We start from the raw sequence: 19,770 nt of genomic DNA on the forward strand, positions 1-19,770 counted from the left end.
TATCTTGGGGACTTCTCTTGTCCTAGTGCTGTTTAATATTCTTATTAATTCCTTGAAAGAAAGCAGATAACATGTCCCAACATTTTCATGATTCTATGACTCTAGACAATAGAAATAAAATCCCCAAAGAATTTGTCATGTTTTACTGATTGGCCAAATCTAGAAGCATGAAATGTAAAAGTATTAAATGTAAAATACTGCACTAAAGTTTTTTTCTTTTTTTACACTATTATTTAAAATTTATTTAAAACTAAATACAAAATAAGAACAAAAATACAATAGAAAAAAACAGAAAAGGAAAAACAAATAAACAAATAAAAATCCAAAATATTTTCATGTTTCCATTAGAACATCAGAGAGGATTCAAAATAGGTAACAACAAATTTCCACTTCAAGAAAGCATATATATTGTGTGTAATATATATATATATATATATATATATATATATATATATATATATATATTAGAGATTATATATTCATGATTGTCCATTTTTCTGGCTCCTTTATTAAGGCAAGAAAGTAAGGCCATGGCCTCTTCTTTTAGAGAAAAGTAGACATATAGAGGGTCTAGTTTCTTCCTTTGTGACTTAAAGGTTATTTTCACATAAATAAATATAAACAACTTCCATAATGGAAACTATTTAAAGATTTTAGTATTAGAAAATATATTGAAGAGGGGTAGAGCCAAGATGGTGGGGAATAGACAGGAAATTGCCTGAATTCTCCCCATTTGCCCTCAGAATCAATGCTAGATTGAGACTCTGAATGGACTTTGGAATGGCAGAACCCACAAATATTCAGAGTGAAATCATTTTCTAGCTTACTATATATTGTGAGGACTTCAGGAAACATCTGTCTCAATCAGACAAGGGGAACGTGGCCCAGCACTGGGCTGGCAAGGGGAGGCCTGGCTCAGGGAGGCCAAGTGAGAATCTAGAAGGAGACTCTTAGTTAAGTTTCTCTCTGTAACACTTCTTCCCTGCAGGCCATTGTATTTAACTTCCAGCTTCTGGCCACTTAAAAAAGTATCTCTGGCCTCTTAAACATTTCAGTCAAGAACCCTTCCTATTTAGGATCAATTAACACCATGATCAAGTAGGATTTATACCAGGAATGCACACCATCTAGGCCAGTTACAAATAAATTATTTCTAAATGATGAATTACTATGGCCGTCTTGAATTTTACTGCCTGGGTTATTTCAATATAGATGTGTACACATACATATGTAGATACATTCTCTCTATATATACATATATAAATGTATGTGTGTATATATTTATATTCCCATTTACAATACAAATATTATTCTCTCTCTCCTTTCCTCCCTCTTTTTCTCTCTCCCTTTCCCTCTCTTCCTCTTGCTCACTGTCTCTTTCTTCCTTTTTTTTTCCTTTCTCTCTCTCTCTTGCTCTCTCTCAGTCTCTCTGTGTCTGTCGCTTCTTCTCTCTCTCCTTTCTCTTCGAGATGACTATATCATCTTTAAGATTTTAAACTCTCACTTTTTTCACTTTTTTCCTGTGGATCACTTAGAGGACAGGAAAAGAAAAGTTATTTTGTCCTCAGAACAGAATATTGAAATACAAAGGACTGGAAGCATATTCTTGCTCTATAACTGTTTGAGTTTCTCTAAAGAGGGAAAGAATTAAATATTTGTTTCAGAAGTTTAGGCAAATCGTTTTACACAGTTTTCAGTCCCCTTTCCCCTCAGTCCCTCCATTTGTTCTTTTCTTTCTTCCTTCCCTGGAGAATTACTCTTTCTAAATCACATGTCAACAGGAAAAAGTTTAGAAGAGCATGGGCTGAAATCCCATGAAATCCCTGAAACAGGGATTGGGAACCGAATCTCTTATTTCAGCAGCATAGAAAATTTCCTATTCCAATGAGGCTGGCATCTTCTCTGAAATTTACAGTTTAGAAGGGCTGCCAAACCTGAGAGGTTAAAAGGCAAATTTGAACCTAGGTCTACAGAGATGAAGCAGGTGAGCTCCAAAGGCTCTTAATGCCACTTTAGTTCTCTGGGCACCAGATTTCCAGTATACCCAAAGCCAGGAAATAGTTTAAGGAGTAGGAGTTAGTAGCTTCAACCGGACTGTCCCCATCCCCACCCCACCCCTCCAGGCCAATAGTATTTATTCTGAAGCCCAGGGGAAGTTTTAAATTTCTCTGAATCATCTCCAAAAGCGTAAACAGCTGGGTTTAAAAGCAAGACTTATCTCCAGGGTTGCAAGCCAGAGGTGCGGAAGGAAGCAGCAGCTGCAGCACTTAAGGACCATTCTATAGCCTACAGAGGTAGGCGGAGCTGCGGATCTTCTCAGATCCCTTCCTCCTAAAAGCTGAGTATTGGGAGGGACCGGGTGTTAAAACAAGATTGCTCCGCTTTGCTGAGGTGGGGTATAGAGTGCAAGGGAAGGCTGTGGGGCTGGTGGGGTGGGGGAGGGAGGGGGTCCTTCTTCGGCCAAGCCCACCTTTCTACTTGGCCCTGAGGTCCGGGCAGTCCAACTCAGGATTTGTGGAGCCTAGCTCCTTGACTTTGATTTTGTGCTGGGTTTTCAAACTAGAAAGTTCTTGGGTCAGAGCACGCCCCGGGGGCCAGGAGCAAGGCAGTTTGTAGCTTCTGATTACTAGAACTTATAGCTCGAGCCTGGCATGGAAACTTGGCAGAGGCGAATGGGTTCTGAGAGACCGCTTGGGATGTCCTCAATTGGAAATGAGGATAGTACTTTTCTCCACTTCCCGGTTTCTCTTGTCACACTGGGGCATGTCTTCGCAGCCTATCCTGCTGTTTATGAATTATGCATAGACTGTTGCGGAGCAGCCAGCTGAGGGACATTTAATATTCCCGGAAGCTGAGTCTCCATTGAGATCTCTGGATCCCGAACTTGCTAGCATCCCGAAACTGCGGAAACTGAATTGAGGGAATCCTCCAACCCTTCTAATGTTGGGGTTCAGAGGTTTGGGACCACACAAAGTATATTTGAGTTACGGGCCAGTGTTGGGAGGTTTCTCAAAAGAATTTTTACATAAATAAAGAGCAAGGATTTTATTTATCTACTAAAAGAGGAATAGGGTTTTAGCAATTAACGGGGGAGAGGACAAATCCCCTGAAGTAACAAGGAAGAAGACTCTTTAACCTAGGATTATGTCTACTGGAGGGTTAAACTTAAAGGGGAGTTAGCAAGTTAGTGAGGTACAGTTAAATTCTTTTATTGAAGAAATGTAACAGAGGGCTTTGACATAATGTGGGTGTCTGATTAGATAAGGTAATGATGGAATTATGGATTTGTCAAAGCTAAGAATTCTATCGAAATCAGAACTTAATCAGTATTTGGGAATCTATCTACCAAAGGAAAGTCAGGAATTATATGAGCAAAATTATAAAAAAGTCTCCACACAAATAAAGTCAGACTTAAATAATTGGAAAAATATTAAGTGCTCTTGGATCGGCCGAGCGAACATAATAAAGATGACAATACTCCCTAAACTAATCTATTTATTTAGTGCTATACCAATCAGACTTCCAAGAAAATATTTTATTGATCTAGAAAAAATAACAACAAAATTCATATGGAACAATAAAAAGTCGAGAATCTCAAGGGAATTAATGAAAAAAAAATCAAATGAAGGTGGCCTAGCTGTACCTGATCTAAAATTATATTATAAAGCAGCAGTCACCAAAACCATTTGGTATTGGCTAAGAAATAGATTAGTGGATCAGTGGAAAAGGCTAGGCTCACAAGACAGAATAGTCAACTATAGCAATCTAGTGTTTGACAAACCCAAAGCCCCTAACTTCTGGGAAAAGAATTCAATATTTGATAAAAACTGCTGGGATAATTGGAAATTAGTATGGCAGAAATTAGGCATGGACCCACACTTAACACCATATACCAAGATAAGATCAAAATGGGTCTATGACCTAGGCATAAAGAACGAGACTATAAATAAATTAGAGGAACATAGAATAGTTTATCTCTCAGACTTGTGGAGGAGAAAGAAATTTGTGACCAAAGATGAACTAGAGACCATTACTGACCACAGAATAGAAAATTTCGATTACATCAAATTAAAAAGCCTTTGTACAAATAAAACTAATGCAAACAAGATTAGAAGGGAAGCAACAAACTGGGAAAACATTTTCACAGTTAAAGGTTCTGATAAAGGCCTCATTTCCAAAATATATAGAGAACTGACTCAAATTTATAAGAAATCAAGCCATTCTCCAATTGATAAATGGTCAAAGGATATGAACAGACAATTTTCAGAGGATGAGATTGAAACTATTACCACTCATATGAAAGAGTGTTCCAAATCATTATTGATCAGAGAAATGCAAATTAAGACAACTCTGAGATACCACTACACACCTGTCAGATTGGCTAAGATGACAGGAAAAAATAATGATGAATGTTGGAGGGGATGCGGGAAAACTGGGACACTAATGCATTGTTGGTGGAGTTGTGAACGAATCCAACCATTCTGGAGAGCAATCTGGAATTATGCCCAAAAAATTATCAAAATGTGCATATCCTTTGATCCAGCAGTGTTTCTATTGGGCTTATATCCCAAAGAAATACTAAAGAAGGGAAAGGGACCTGTATGTGCCAAAATGTTTGTAGCAGCCCTGTTTGTAGTGGCTAGAAACTGGAAAATGAATGGATGCCCATCAATTGGAGAATGGCTGGGTAAATTGTGGTATATGAATGTTATGGAATATTATTGTTCTGTAAGAAATGACCAGCAGGATGAATACAGAGAGGCTTGGAGAGACCTACATGAACTGATGCTAAGTGAAATGAGCAGAACCAGGAGATCATTATACACTTCGACAACGATATTGTATGAGGACATATTTTGATGGAAGTGGATTTCTTTGACAAAGAGACCTGAGTTTCAATTGATAAATGACGGACAAAAGCAGCTACACCCAAAGAAAGAACACTGGGAAACGAATGTGAACTATCTGCATTTTTGTTTCTCTTCCCGGATTATTTATACCTTCTGAATCCAATTCTCCCTACGCAACAAGAGAACTGTTCGGTTCTGCAAACATATATTGTATCTAGGATATACTGCAACATATCCAACATATAAAGGACTGCTTGCCATCTAGGGGAGGGGGTGGAGGGAGGGAGGGGAAAAAAAATCGGAACAGAAATGAGTGTAAATATAATGTAATTATTAAATAAAAAAATTAAAAAAAAAAAAAAAAAGAACTTAATCAGAACTTCATCTTAGAGTGTGGAACTGTCATAATGATGCATTTAAAGAGACCCAATTAAGATCAAAATATCTAGATAATCAATCAATGCTTTTCCTTGCCTGCCTCTGCTTTTGCAGCATCTCCTCTCTATTTTGCTAAACTGTCTAAGATCTAGGGCTATGCTCTAATCACTTCCTTCTTGTCAGTGCTGTGGTGTGGGGAGGAAAACTAAGAGGATTTCTGAAAGCCCTCACAGGGGCAGAAATGAATCGCTCCCAGCTACTGGGTTCCAGATAATATGCCCTAGAAATGTGAGGAAAGAGGAAGTGAACCTACAGGAGACTCCTTATAGCATCTCTGCATGGGGGGGGGGGGGGAATTGGTTATTCATACAATTTTAAAGTTGTCCATAAACACAGAAGACGTGAGGATGAATAGCTCAGAAGGACTGAGTAGTCTAGTCAAGGTTACACAGCTAGTTAGTAGCAGAACCTGTAACAGAAAACAGGTTCTGAATCCCAACCCTGGGCTCTTTTTGGCTTCAGCCCTATGGATCATACCAAATGTCCCAGACCTAAGTAGAAGCTATAAATCCTAAAAGTGAATTGAACTTAAAAATAGAAACTAAAGGCTTTGTGATTATGATGATCAGGTTTCACATGAAGACTATCTTTTGCCTCTTCTTGTATCCAAAAGGGTTTTAGCAATTAACAGGGGGAGAAGAGAAATCCCCTGGAAGTAACAAGGAAGAAGACTCTTTAAGCTAAAATTATGTCTACAACGTACAAAATTACAAACAGTGTAATAAGTACACTGTTTGATTTAATGTTGGACATTCAAAAATACTTATTGATTGACTAATCACTTAAACTCTGGCTGAGGCATTGTCATAGAACTTATCTACTAAGAGGAAGAAATTCTTCCTGAGGAAATCACTGAGCCTTTTTCTGCAGGATAAAATTAACACAATTTTGTGGCTTTGACCAACATATTCTCAGCAACTGGGAAGCAGAATTTCAATAACCAAATATTTAATGTTATCAAAGATTAGGGATTGAGAAGCTGTAAATGAAAAATATTCAAGGGAACAGTTTTAATTCCTTAGAGAATCATTGCTATGGTGTGAGTAGAGAACTATATAGAAAGACAAATAAAGTCAGAGTGAAGAATGTACACTGGAATCAGAGGAAAGGGTTAAAGGATTGTTGGAGAAAGAGTGAGGTCTAAGAGGAGACTCTCTATAAATTGCTGGCTGTCTTAAAAGCTCAAAGTATATGAGCCCCTTGATCTTAGAGGCAAGATGAACCAGGCAGGAGACTCATAGAGTGTGAAAAGAGCTCCAGTTGATTATACAGTACAGGCTTGTTGATATACATTTTTGCACTGGAAATCAGTAGGTAAACAGTATGCAATTCCCAATCATAATTCAGAGAAGCAGCTCCTGGGCTTTGCATATGCATGGTATCTGCCAGTGGGAGGAGAGCCAATCCAGCCATTCAGCAGCTGCTCACTAGCAAGAAGCCCTGTTCAGGCATCCCTGCTAACATAGCCAATGGCTGTGACCCTGTGGCTCAACATTCAGTTCTCATGGTCACAAATCACTGTTCCTTGCGCAACAAGGGCAGTTCTGCAATGTGGCAGAAAACTTATTGTGCACCAAAGGTCAAGGTGGCCTCTGTACTCCTTCTCAGCAGAGTCCCATACTCTAGTAATAAATGAAGGAGTTTGGGGGTAGATAGAGAGGAAATATAGGAGCTGTAATTAGGAAGTACAATTTCAGAGCTCTGCATCTTATTTGGAGTGATGTCATATGGTTATGAAATAGTGTGGAGATGGAGATTGTGGGAGTACAAAAAGTTGAATTGTAATATTAGTGTCATAAGGAATGGTATGAATATATATGAAAGTTTTTGAAAATCATGGCAGGAAAAGTGAGCCAGGTGGTCCTAGCAGTATAATCCAAATTAGAGTGTCAGGGAAAAGAGAGGTCCAAAAGAAAACTTTAAAGAAGAAAGGCTAACAATGACTGCTGTTTTGGAATGCTTCAAAAGCTGCAGTGGAGACTAACTTCTAATCCTCCCTGGAAAGTCAGGTTCTAGTTTTTGCTAGGAGGTGTGAAAGGATGTTCTAGAATCCTAGAGTCACTTATTTAGATATAGATAGGTCATTTAGTGTAATCTTATTTTTCAAATGAAGGGACAAATGCGAGAAAGATAATATCACTTCCCCAGAGTGACAGGTTAACGGGAACAAATGCCCAGAAATATAATATCACTTCCCCAGGGTTACACAGTTAAAGGGAACAAATAAACAGAAAGATAATATCACTTCCCCAGAGTGACACAATTAAAGGGAACAAATATCCAGAAAGATAATATCACTTCCCCAGGGTGACACAGGTAGGAAGTAACTAAACCAGGACATGAACTTCAGGCCTCTGACTCCAAAGCCAGTGCATGTCACACTAAACAAAAATGTAGGGAAATATGTAGAGTTCAAGAAAACAGTGAACCCAAGGAAAATGGGACCAGGAAAAAAGAGAATTGGTACAAATAGGTTTATAAGGATACAAAGGAAAATAGTAGATGCATATGATTTCTGTCTGTAGCAAAACACAGTGAAAGGATGGAGAAGAATTAGGTGAGAGGGTTTTTGTTAGCAGCAGCAGGGGAAAATAATTAAATTGCTTACCAAATGGATCATAGCTTGGAGGAGCAAAAATAATTATTTGGAGCAAACATTCTAATTGGATTATTTGTAGGGCAGGATGCTGACATGAACCAGGATCCCTGAAATAAGTTCTGCTTCTTATCATAATTTAAAAAATATCACAGACTGTGACTCTGCAATCCCATTGCCAATTCTTTTGGCACCCAAGGGTGTAGTTTATCTGGACTGAGAATTAGGACTCATCAAGAGCAGCTGAGTGCTTGTTTACTGTCTCCATCAATTGTTATACTTTGTTCTGAAGAGATCCAAAAAGATATCACTATGTTAGAGTCAAATTAATGTTTCTGACTGTGGCTGATCCAGATTAATAGGAACTTGGAATATTCTGCCATGGGTTGTACACAAATAGATCTTTTGAACAATTGGGGTAAATTCTCCAACTTTGCACATCTCACATGTCTTTTGAGCTAAGTCAACTCTGCTTTGCTCAGCACCTTCTTTGATGATGGCAAGACCCATTGAGTGGTCCTGGGCCAGTATCTTCCATGACAAAAAGTGTCCTTGGATTGCTTTTTCTGATCACCTTATGAGTGCTTGCCCTGTGTGAGCTCTTCATAAAACAGTTGTTTTGGTCAGCATATTTGATATTTGAAAAATGTGAGCAACCCAACAGCAAATCGTGCTCTTTATAGCAAAATCTAAATGCTAGGCAGTTAAGTTTGAGAAAAGATCTCAGTTTCTAGTATCTTTCCCTGCCAGGGGATCTTCAGGATCTTCCCAAAACAATTCAAAAGGAAGTGATTCAGTTTCTTGATTCAGGTACACTGTCCGGGTTTCACAGCCATACAACAATGAGATCAGCTCTGTAGACCTTCAGTTTGGTAGTCAGTCTAATACTCCTCTTTCACACTTTCCCTCTTGACCTCCCAGACACTGAATTAGATTCTGCAATCTGTGTGTCAAGCTCATTATCAGTATTTATATCTCTGCAATATATACTGCCATGGAAAGTGAACTTATTGACAGCATTCAAATCTCCATTTGCTACAACAAATGGTTCCACATGTGGAGGCTGTGGTGCTGGCTGATGGAGCATCTGGGTTTTCTTGGTGTTACTTGTTAGGACAAAATTAGTCCAAGCAGCATTGAATCTCTCCATACTTTGTTACATCTCAGCTTCAAAGTCTGCACTGAGTGCCCAATCATCTGCAAACAAAAAATTATGCACCCAAACTCCCTCCACTTTAGTTTTCTCTTATGGCCTTTTCAAATTGAAGAATTGACCACCAAGGCAGTAGCTGACTTTGATGCCATGTTCCTAAAGGCATTTAAAGGCATTTGACATCATGACAGAAAGCATCATGCTGAAAAGCATGGGAGCGAGCACTCAGCTTTATTTCACTCCATTGGTGACTGAGAAAGTTCAAGAGCATCATCCATTGTCCAGAACTTGGGCAGGGATGCCATCATGTAATTGACAGACTATTGCATCATGATCTTCCTACTGACAATTTTTGTTCTGTCATTTACAAATAGTACAAAAAATCAAATTCATAAAGACAAAAAAAAGTTTATAGAACTAGTCAGTGGTTCCATGAAAAAAATCTGAGAGTTTTGTAGATAGAAAGTTCCATATGGGTCACCAATATATCAAAACAATAAAACTAATTAGTATGCTTGTACTTTATGCTTTAGGAGAGGCTCATCCTAGAACAGGAAGGCAGTAACAACTACACTTTAGAGGTGATCGTGTTCAAGCCCCTCATTTTGCAGATAAGGAAATTGAGATGCATAGAGATTAAATACCAAGTCCAAGGACATATTGATAGTAAGTGCAGAGCTGGGACTTGAAGCCTTTTCTCCTAATTCTAGATCTATCCCACTGCTATGCTGCTGCATTCTTGCTCTGGACAGGGTACGTCTAGAACACTGTCACTGGTCCTGAGGATCACATCTGCATGTCCAGGGGAGGGTGAACTGGGTAGAAAAAGGAAGAAGATACTTTGCAAGAAGGAACTGGGGATGTTTGGTTTGGAAGAGAGAGGTTAGTAGACATAGGATAGCTATCTTCAAGTATTTGAAAGATTGGTGTGGGAGAATTATTAGACTTAACTCTGCTGAGAGGGCAAAACTCAGAACAAAAGGTAACAGTTACAAAGAGGTAGGTTTAGATTTAATGTAGCAAAAGCATTCCCAAAACTGGAATTGTCTAAAATTGGAATGTGTTCCCCTGAGAGGTAATCAATCCTCTTGTGAAATGACCACTTTTTAGATATGGATTTGACTGGATAGCTTTGGACATCTTTTCCATCTCTTCTGTGATTCTTTGACTGGAAATCTGGACTTTGTGCTGACATAGATGCTGTAAAAGATGTGACTTATCTCAGTAATTATTCTGGTCCCGAAGAGAGGAAAGATTCCTCCCTGACTTGCTTTCTTTTCTACACATAGTACCTGAACAGCTTTCAGTATATAAGAATACAGGGAGTAGCTTCTTTGCTACAATCAGATTTCATCATTCTTATTGATTTTTCAACATGATTCCTTGTTGATTAGTGAAAATCTTTTAGACTATCTCATAGTGTAGACCCTGCTTATTCTATTATTAACACTATTACTCTTTGCCTTTGACTTTCCTGGTCTTCAACTTATACCTACTTAAATCTATGGTTTGTGCTCCCCCCCCCTTTTATCATATCTGAACTTGACTTCTTTCTGGAAGAAGAAGAAAATATTGTAAACCCTTTCTATTATGTCTTCTTTTGCTACTCTCCCAGTTATTGACCCAAGTTAAAATATTTGCCCGATTCTCACAGTACTCTTGGTCCTTATCCCCTTGGCCAAATAATCCTGTTGCTTCTCTTGGGGCAAAAGAAACAGATCTTGCCTTTCAAGAAGAGATCTGATGTAAATCTTATCCACATAAGTAATGACTAGACAAGGATTATGTGGTAAATGTCAGATGATGTATCCAAGATACATCTGCTTGGATACATCACAAGCAATTTTTGCAGGTAATTGTCCAGGTAATTTTTGTAGGATTGTCTGTAGAGACCATTATTAACTAAAGTGATTGGGAAAGCTTTGAAGTAGAGCTTTCAGTAGAAAGTTAGGCTATGTGCAATTAGCATGAATGGCATTTTAGGTAGCAGTGATAAACTTCAGGAACCTATGTACAGAAACAAAGAAGCTGCAAGCTTGTTTAGGAGATCAGAAAGAAATACCATTAATTAGTTATGTTTCCATTTTGGAAGCAAAAATTGATAATAAAGTATCTTGTAAACATTAAAGCATTTTCTAGATATGTCATAATGATAATAATAATCAGCAAAACTGTACTATACAGAAACATTGTACTTCTCCAAAGCCAAAGGAGCTGAACTTTGTCGGTAGTGCAGCCATAGAGAATGAGGGAAATGAAGCACAATATGTAGCTGGTCTGTCTAGCCTCTGTGTTACAGACGGTGGGCATTTATGGTAGAAATGTGCCCAAAGTTACTAATGCAGAATAATCTTACCTTCTTATCTTTCTCTGAGGAATAACTATGTCATTTTGGGGGGAGGGGAAGGAAGGAGTGGGCAAGGGAAATATAAGAAGTGCAGTAATCTGTAATAAGTCTGGATAAGTTGGAACCAAGTTGTAAAGTACTTTAAATGTGGGCTAAGGAAGCTTATAGAATAGGTGAATGATGTCCTCAAATCTTATTTCTAAATGTTTTCTGTCTCTATGGAACTTTCAGTTGATTTTCATTTGAGGATTTCTTTTTTGTTTCAAAAGAATGGAAAACAATAGTAAAATTCTACTTTTTTCTTTCTAAACAGGTTCTTTCTTTAAACAAAAGTACAGATGTCCACCACAATTTCCAGTCTTTTCTTGAAGAAGCAAATAAATCTGATGATCAATGCCTGCTAAGAATTGCCAACAGGCTCTTTGGAGAAAAAACTTATGATTTTATCTCAGTAAGTTTTGTTCATTATTTCTCCCTGTATCAACTTAAGAAAATTAATGACATTTTCAAGTTAAAGAAAGATAAGCAAAATATTTCTTTTGTCATGCTATTAAAAATTCAGTTTGAACTTTTTAAAAAAGTTAATCAGCCCTGGAAACATAGTGTGAGTTTATATAATTTTTAAGGATTAACAGTATGGTTCAGTGGACACAGCACTTAAAACTTCAAATCTTACCTCTGCTATTTGTTATCTGGACAAGTTATCTCTTTGGGCCTCAGTTTGTCCTCTGCAAAAATAGAAGGGGTGGACTAATATTTTTTTTTAAATCTTTTAATTCAAAATCTATGATTCTTTGATCCTACAGACAATGAATGCCTGAATTAATCATCTTATTCTGGCAATTGACTTTTAAATAATAATTTATTGATTTATTAGATAACATTGCTACATCATTAATCTTCCTTTGGATTTCCTGAACATAGTCTTGCTTTTATAGTGACCATTTTGTTCTAATAAAACTTAAAGGTATTTAACAAGCCCTAATGTCTAATTTCTAAGTCATTTGTTTCATTTAGTTAAAGGCTTAAAAGTTACTGAAAGTCAAATACAAATATTTGGGGTCAATTTATGGTGATCTGTAACATTTTTGTGACTATTAGGAAAAAGGGAATCAAAGTTTTCAGGCAATGTAATGATGAAATTTAATTTTGGACTTATTTATATTGCATATCCTAATATTTAGTCTTTTTTGGAATCGTGTCAGAAATTCTACCATTCAAATATGGAAGAACTTGACTTTGCTAATGCATCAGAGGAAGCAAGAAAACATATAAATAAGTGGGTAGAAGAAAAGACTGAAGATAAGAAATCATGGGATTTCTTTTCAGTTATTTCAAAGTTTGTGACTATTGATTTTGATAACTCTTTTGCAAAATAAAAAGGAGTCATTTCAAAGTATTAAAAAGTAGGCAAAAATCTGTCCATTAAATGTTATTTAATTTTCTTTTTCTTTCCCCTGGTTTTCAATGTCCTCAGCATCAATAATCCATCTGAATGTTGTAACCAATCAGTAAAATGAATCACAATGCATTTCTCTGTTATTGAATGGTTCAAATAAACATTCTGCTATTAGGAGTCTAAGACTTCTTAATTTATGATGCCTTTTACAGTTTTCCATCCACCTCAAACAATGTTACCATATCCTCATTCTAGCCCATATAGAACCGTCTTCCTTTTTTTTTTATTACTCTCATGTGCAATTTGTTTTTTATTTTATTTTTTATTAAAGCTTTTTATTTTTCAAAACATATGCATGGACAATTCTTCAACATTAGTCCTTGCAAAACCTTGTGTTCTAATTTCACCCCTTACCCCAGGCCACTCCTAGATGGCAAGTTCTCCAATACATATTAAACATGGTAGAAATATACGTTAAATCTAATATATGCATGCATATTTATGCGATATCATGCCACACAAGAAAAATAAAATCAAATCAGTAAAAAAAAGAGAGAGAGGGAGAGAGAGAGAGAAGCAAAATAAAATGCAAACAATAACAAAAAGAGTGAAAATGCTATGTTATGAACCATACTCAGTTCCCACAGTCCTCTCTCTGGGTATATGTGCCTTTTAAATACATGTTTACATGTATTCATGCTGTACATATTTTATTCGGATGATCATATTTAAATTGATGCATTTTCACTTTCCTCTAAATTCCAAGCAAAAGGCATTGTAAATTGGTTACTATTTAACCATTTTGTGGAAGCTCACAGAATTACTTTTGTGAATACTAAGTATTTCTTTCAACATATGGCATGGTAGTAGGAAGTTTAGGAACTTCTGGGGATGGAGACAAGATGTCAGAATAGAGCAAATCCTCAGCTTGGCCCTCCCAACATTTCCCTTTAACCAATTTTTTAAACACATTTTTGAGCTGCAAAGATACTTTTTCTTTAACATACTTGGTCAAGGAAGGGATGCTATATACTTGAAAATGATGCTTTCATGCAAACTAAACATGGTATTCAGAGGTATTTTTGTTTTTATACTGAAACATGGAAAAGATTTCAATATACATTTTTTGTTGATAAAATTTAATGGACAGATAATTATAGACTATATCATTGTTAGGCAATGCTTTGTGAAGATAAATGATTATACTTGACTAAAGTGTAAAGGTTGAAACCCTGCCTAGTGTATTCCTTGATAGATCTTTATAATCAATGTTATGGTAATGATGATGAAGAGGAGGAAGAACACAAGGAAGAAGCTAACTAGACCTATTCAAGTTTATAAAATGTGTATATGTTATCTCATTTGTTTTAGATATGATTATGGCTACATCTACACTAAATCTAATCCTTCTGATGTTTTAATACAGGTAATATTGTAGATCTGCTAGCTAGTGATTCTGTTGATTCACTGACCTCTCTGGTACTTGTGAATGCCATTTATTTCAAAGGAAAATGGCAAAAGCAATTTGACAAACAAAGAACAACAGAAGAGATGTTCAAAATCATCAAGGTAAGTATCAATTTTTTAATTCTCTGGAACCTCATGGGCAGCTGAGACAATGGGAAAGAATTAGGTTTTCTTCACATAGACAAAGGGCTAACAACACACAATTAAACTGTTCCTTTACTTAACTCTTATTCCTCTCTCTATTGTTTTCTTTCTCCCTGAAAGAACTCTCCCTCCGTTTTTCTCTCTATTTTCTGATATAATAAATAATTCAATCCTACAGCTCAGTTTTTCTGCATTTCACTTGTTAGCCCAATTTCCTTACCTAAAAGGCCTTAGAATCTGGAAGAAAGTTTCCTTGCCATTTCTGTATGTTTACTTTCTTATAAAGTTGCCATGGTTAATCAGGGAAGAAGTGAGTATGCTTTCTTATGTTTTTCAGTTTGGCAATACATTTTACCCTGATCACTGAGGACATAGTGTGGAAATTATTTGTAGGCAAGGCAAACCTAAGAGAAGTATAAAGATCCTCTTTGAAGAGTATTATTATTTTCCTCCGCTAGAATGTTTCTGTGTGATCTCTGTTTTGCAGATTGCTTTTTCTTCAGAAGCCTTTTGCTACTTCCTTATAAAGAAGTCTTTTGGTCTAAACATAAAGCTTAGTGGCCTGAAAAATCTGCTCTCTTTTCTATTAGACTCTGAATTTAACTCTTTTCCTTTTCTTTCCTTACCTATACTTCCTTTCTCCATCCTCTATATTCCTTACTAGGGCTATCCATCCATCTTTCTCTATGTGTTTTGATATAATAAAGGATTACATCATGGAACCCAAAGTCTAGAAAAGGATTTAATCTTCTCATTTTATAGGAGAGACCTAAGTGCAAAAGTACATAGAAGAGAAAGCTTAATGTGAGTTAAAATCATCAGGTAATAAAATATGTAACAAAGATTAGATTTAATAGGATGTTGCTTGCATGGTTATGTGTATGCATGTATGTTTGTGTATATATATATATGTATATACATTTTTACATACATACATACGTATATATATATGTGTGTATGTATGTATATAAACCTAGAGAAGGCTTTATTCATCTGAATGCTTTTCTATTAACTGCCAAACCCCTGTTAAATATCTCATATTGCAGAGAATGAAGTTCTTTATCCATGTACTCTTATATCAAAAATTTCATTGTTCATGGTAAAAAAGAGTTTTAACTATCAATTGAACATCAGTTAATCTGATACAGAATATCATTAAACAGTAATTAGATTTGGGGGAATACCCCTAAAGTTAATATATCTGTTTTCTAAAAACTACATTATTTTGGAGATTCATTGGGCACAGATTAACTCATAGCAAGTAGACATATTAATCTTAGGGGTACTTTCACAGAATCCATATCAAATTGCTTACTCTCTTAGCGAGAAGAAAGGAAAGAGACAGAGGGAGAAATTTTGGAATTCAAATTCAAAAAAGAATGTTAAAAATTGTCTCATGTGTAATTGGAAATATAAAACATTATTTAAAAAAATTCTACAATACAAAACATAACAAAATCAATCCACCTATTAATTAAAATAAAGGAAATTGTTCCAAAAATATACAAAACACAGAAGGGATTTTGGGGAAGAAAAGGACTAATGCCTTTGCTCTAATTGCCAGTACAGTTATCACCTTAAAAAGCACTAGTTAGGTATATCTTATGCATAGAAAGTGTTTTTTGAGTGGGATAAGAGATTCCAGAGTTTGATTTTTATTTTCTTAAATTATGACTCACCTGCTTTGGTGACATATGAAGTATCTTTAAGTTGGGATAAAGTCTTTTATAACACCATCAAGTTAGACATAAACTATTGATGGGATTTGGGTGAAATACATTCGTAGAAGATTAAATAAATATTTAGTTGTGGACTTAGTTCAATTTTGAGCCTCCCTTGTTCTTATAGAAGAAAGGGGAAGAAGGAGACAGGAGAGCACTAAGTGCTTTAATTAACCAAAGTCCCAAAGAAAGAAAAAGGAAACTTAGGGACTTTTGCTCTTAGAATTTTTATTTATAAATGTCTGCCAAGAATAGCACTATGACAGATGAAAGAATAAAAAGTGTATTTTTACTACAGATAAAAATGTAGCCCATTTTCATTTGAAGAAACAAATCCCAGGTGATGAAGGCATTACTCTGTAAATACTTGTTTTATGTCCTCAGAGGCTGATAGTCTAAAGGCATGAGGTAGGATTATACAAATATGCCTCTTCTTTTAGAAAGTTGTATTGATTTTTTTCTGCCTCCCTTCTGTTACTCTGGAATCACTTTCATGTGATTTTTTTAGGAGAAGCAGAAACCAGTACAAATGATGTTTTTGAAATCTACATTTAGTACAACCGACGTAGGAGAAGTGTTTAATTCTGCCTTATGTTGAAGGAAAAATGGACATGGTCATTTTGCTTCCAGATGAGAACATAGATCTGAAAATGGTGAGAGAAGTAATGTGGTGTTCTATCTACTTCCAAAAAACTGAAAAAGATTATTGATTCAGAGTTGTCGGCTTTAACTTCTGAATTTTGGTTTTTAATGATTGAGTCCTTTAAAGTGAATCATCTTATCCTGGATGTCTAGATCAATGACTGAAGGTTACACAGATTTATTTGTATGTGTTATATTACGAGTAGGTAGAGTGCAGTAGGGCAGTGAGGGAGGGGATTTGTATTTAGCTTTTAACAGTGGAAGCTAGAGGTAACTTCTGTTAATATTTCAGGGTCTGGAATTTCTACTAGGAAAAAGGAATTTGTTTCCAGATCCTGCAGTCGTCAGGCTGAGCAGAATGAAACTAGAAAAGCAAATCTTGAAATACTATTGGGAATCTTTGTGACTTAGAGACATGTTTGAGGAAGGAAGTATAGGTAAATAAATATGTCAGGAGCAAGCACAGAGCAGGTTGCCTTTGATTGCTTTATTGGAGAGAACTCCCATGTTAATAGCCCAGAGAGTCCAGTGATTGATTCTCAATATGCTCAAAATGAACTCCTATCAGGCCTAGGAGCCATCCCTATTTTGTAAATTAACAGTACAAGTCTTGCTTCCCCATCTGTTAAATGGGGGTGATCTCTTCCTGAAATAATTCAACGGGTGTTTGTGAGGGTTGAAGAATGAATGAGATAATGTGTGAAAGTGCTTTGAAGACTACAAAGTGCTAGAGAAGTTTAAGATTAAAAGTGAGCAATGAAAGTAGGGTGTAGGAGAGTAAAAACTGTTTTCTGAGGTAAATTAAGATGGTGTGGAATCATTTAAGTGAGGAGGTTGTATGGTGGGAATGACAGAGAAAAGAAAGGCTGTATTTGGTATCAGAATCCAAGACCTCAGCTGGAATTCTGGGTCACCCTCTTATAACCTATGAGACCTAAAGCAGTTTTTTCAGTCTGTAAAATTGAGCTTTATTCTGGATGGTCCCTAAAATCCCTTTCAATTATGAATATAAGGTCCTGTGAAGGAAAGTACAGAAAAGAAAGGTATCTGTCTGTAGTTGAATGGGGTGTGTGTGTGTGTGTGTGTGTGTGTGTGTGTGTGTGTGTGAGAGAGAGAGAGAGAGAGAAAGAGAGACAGACAGACAGACAGAGACAGAGACAGACAGACAGACAGAGGCAGAGACAGAGAGAAAGAAAGAGAAAGGAAGAATGAATATTTGTTTAGCTTGGTTCTACATTTTCTACTTTCCTAACTTTCAAGAAGAATAGAATGTCCTTGAAGGCAAAAACCCTTTCCCCCTCCTTGGAATCCACAGCCAGCACATCCAGTAAAGTAACCTTGCATATAGTAGATATTAAAATAATATTTACCTAATTAAATTAAATCCATGGATACCTACAATATATAACTTTTTAAAATTTCTAGTTGGGCAAAAATCTTACTTCTGAGAAATTAACAAATTGGTTAAAACCAGAAAGGATGAATACAACTGAGATGGAAGTTTACCTTCCCAGATTTAAATTGGAGGAAAATTTAGACATGGAAAACATTCTTTGAAAATTGGGCATGTCAGATGCCTTTGATAGATCCAAGACTGACTTCTCTGGGATGTCAGCTGGGAAGAACCTATTCCTATCCAAGATTTTACACAAGGCTTATGTGGAAGTTAATGAAGAAGGCACAGAAGCAGCTGCTGCCACTGCAGTAAGCTTGATGAGGGGATGTAGTCTTTATTCTTATTTTCTGATTGACCATCCTTTCCTTTTTCTTATTCGAGATAATAGCTCAAAAACCATTTTGTTTTGGGGCAAAGTGATCTCTACACACACACACACACACACACACACACACACACACACACACACACTCACACACACAAATATGTATATATCTGAGGTAATTGGGGTTAAGTGACTTTCCCAGGGTCTCAGATCTAGGAAGTGTTAAGTGTCTGAGGGCAGATTTGAACTTGGGTCCTCCTGACTTCAAAGGCTGGTGCTCTATGCACTGAACCACCTAGCTGCCCCAGAGATCATATATTCTTAATGGTGTCTTTACTCTTTTTCTGCTTCCTTCTGTTTTACCCAGACTCTGATGTGCCTATAATCCAAAGGGTTCTTATCAACATGGTAAGAATAATCCAAACATAAAGTTCTTTCTAAGAAATTCTCTACCTGGGATTGTGTTTTCTTTTGCAAATTTTTGCCCTATGAAAGGTATAATTTTCAAAGTGTGTGCCTGGTACCCTCATTCGAATGCATGAAAAGCAAAGGTAGGGATAGAAGCTAACATTTCCTAGTGTATTTCATGATCAGTTTTTGTTAATGAAAGCACTGGCAACTAATAGTCTCCTCCTGTTCCCATAACTATGAGTCATTCCCATTGCCAATAGTTCCAGAAGGCATAATCTATTGATTTTTTTCCCCCAAACACAATGTTTATCTTCTCACCTCAATATTTTACACCATCTTCCTTCTGACACTACATCCAAATATTACTATTTGTTAATCCTATGTCAATAAATCCCAGTCCCCCTTCCACCTCCACCTACCATGGCTTTTTTTTTTTGGAAGAACATGTAGAAATTAAAATGGAATTTAAAAGTGTGAGGAACAGGCTTCATGAAATCTTGAGGGATGTTTCTGGGAGCAAAACCTTTTTGTTGCCTTAACCAGAAAATAAATAAATAAATCACATTAACCAGTTTCATCTGGGCTTCATCAGCATTTGCAAACATAATTCTAAGACACTCCTTTTTGTATCAAATATCTCCCTACTCCATTTTATCCTATTGGCAAAATATTTTCCTGAAAAAGTAGACTTGAGCATACTTCTCACAAATTAAAAAAAAAAAAAAAACTCTCTCTTGGTCTCTCATCATTACTATCTTCTTCAAACAAAGGAATTAAGTATATCTATTTACATATACACACATAAAATATCATGTATATGATATTTTTAAACTGGCATTTAAGGAACTGGATATTTTAAGAGGAAGTTACGATTAAGACAA

General features: G+C 36.3%; 3 protein-coding genes and 1 pseudogene across 3 annotated transcripts in view; all 4 read left to right on the top strand.

The window, feature by feature from the left end:
* The window catches only part of LOC127543695 (serpin B6-like), a 236,161-nt gene that overhangs the window by 23,010 nt on the left and 193,381 nt on the right, over positions 1 to 19,770 (top strand). The gene's annotated exons all lie outside the window — the stretch shown is intronic.
* LOC127543697 (serpin B6-like) overlaps positions 1 to 19,770 on the top strand; it is a 131,123-nt gene that overhangs the window by 23,010 nt on the left and 88,343 nt on the right. The gene's annotated exons all lie outside the window — the stretch shown is intronic.
* Positions 1 to 19,770, top strand: part of LOC127543693 (serpin B6-like) — a 60,970-nt gene that overhangs the window by 23,009 nt on the left and 18,191 nt on the right. The gene's annotated exons all lie outside the window — the stretch shown is intronic.
* LOC127545952 (serpin B6-like) lies at positions 6,664 to 18,863 on the top strand (annotated as a pseudogene).

Source organism: Antechinus flavipes, chromosome 1 (genome assembly GCF_016432865.1).
Source record: "Antechinus flavipes isolate AdamAnt ecotype Samford, QLD, Australia chromosome 1, AdamAnt_v2, whole genome shotgun sequence".
Lineage (NCBI taxonomy): Eukaryota > Metazoa > Chordata > Mammalia > Dasyuromorphia > Dasyuridae > Antechinus > Antechinus flavipes.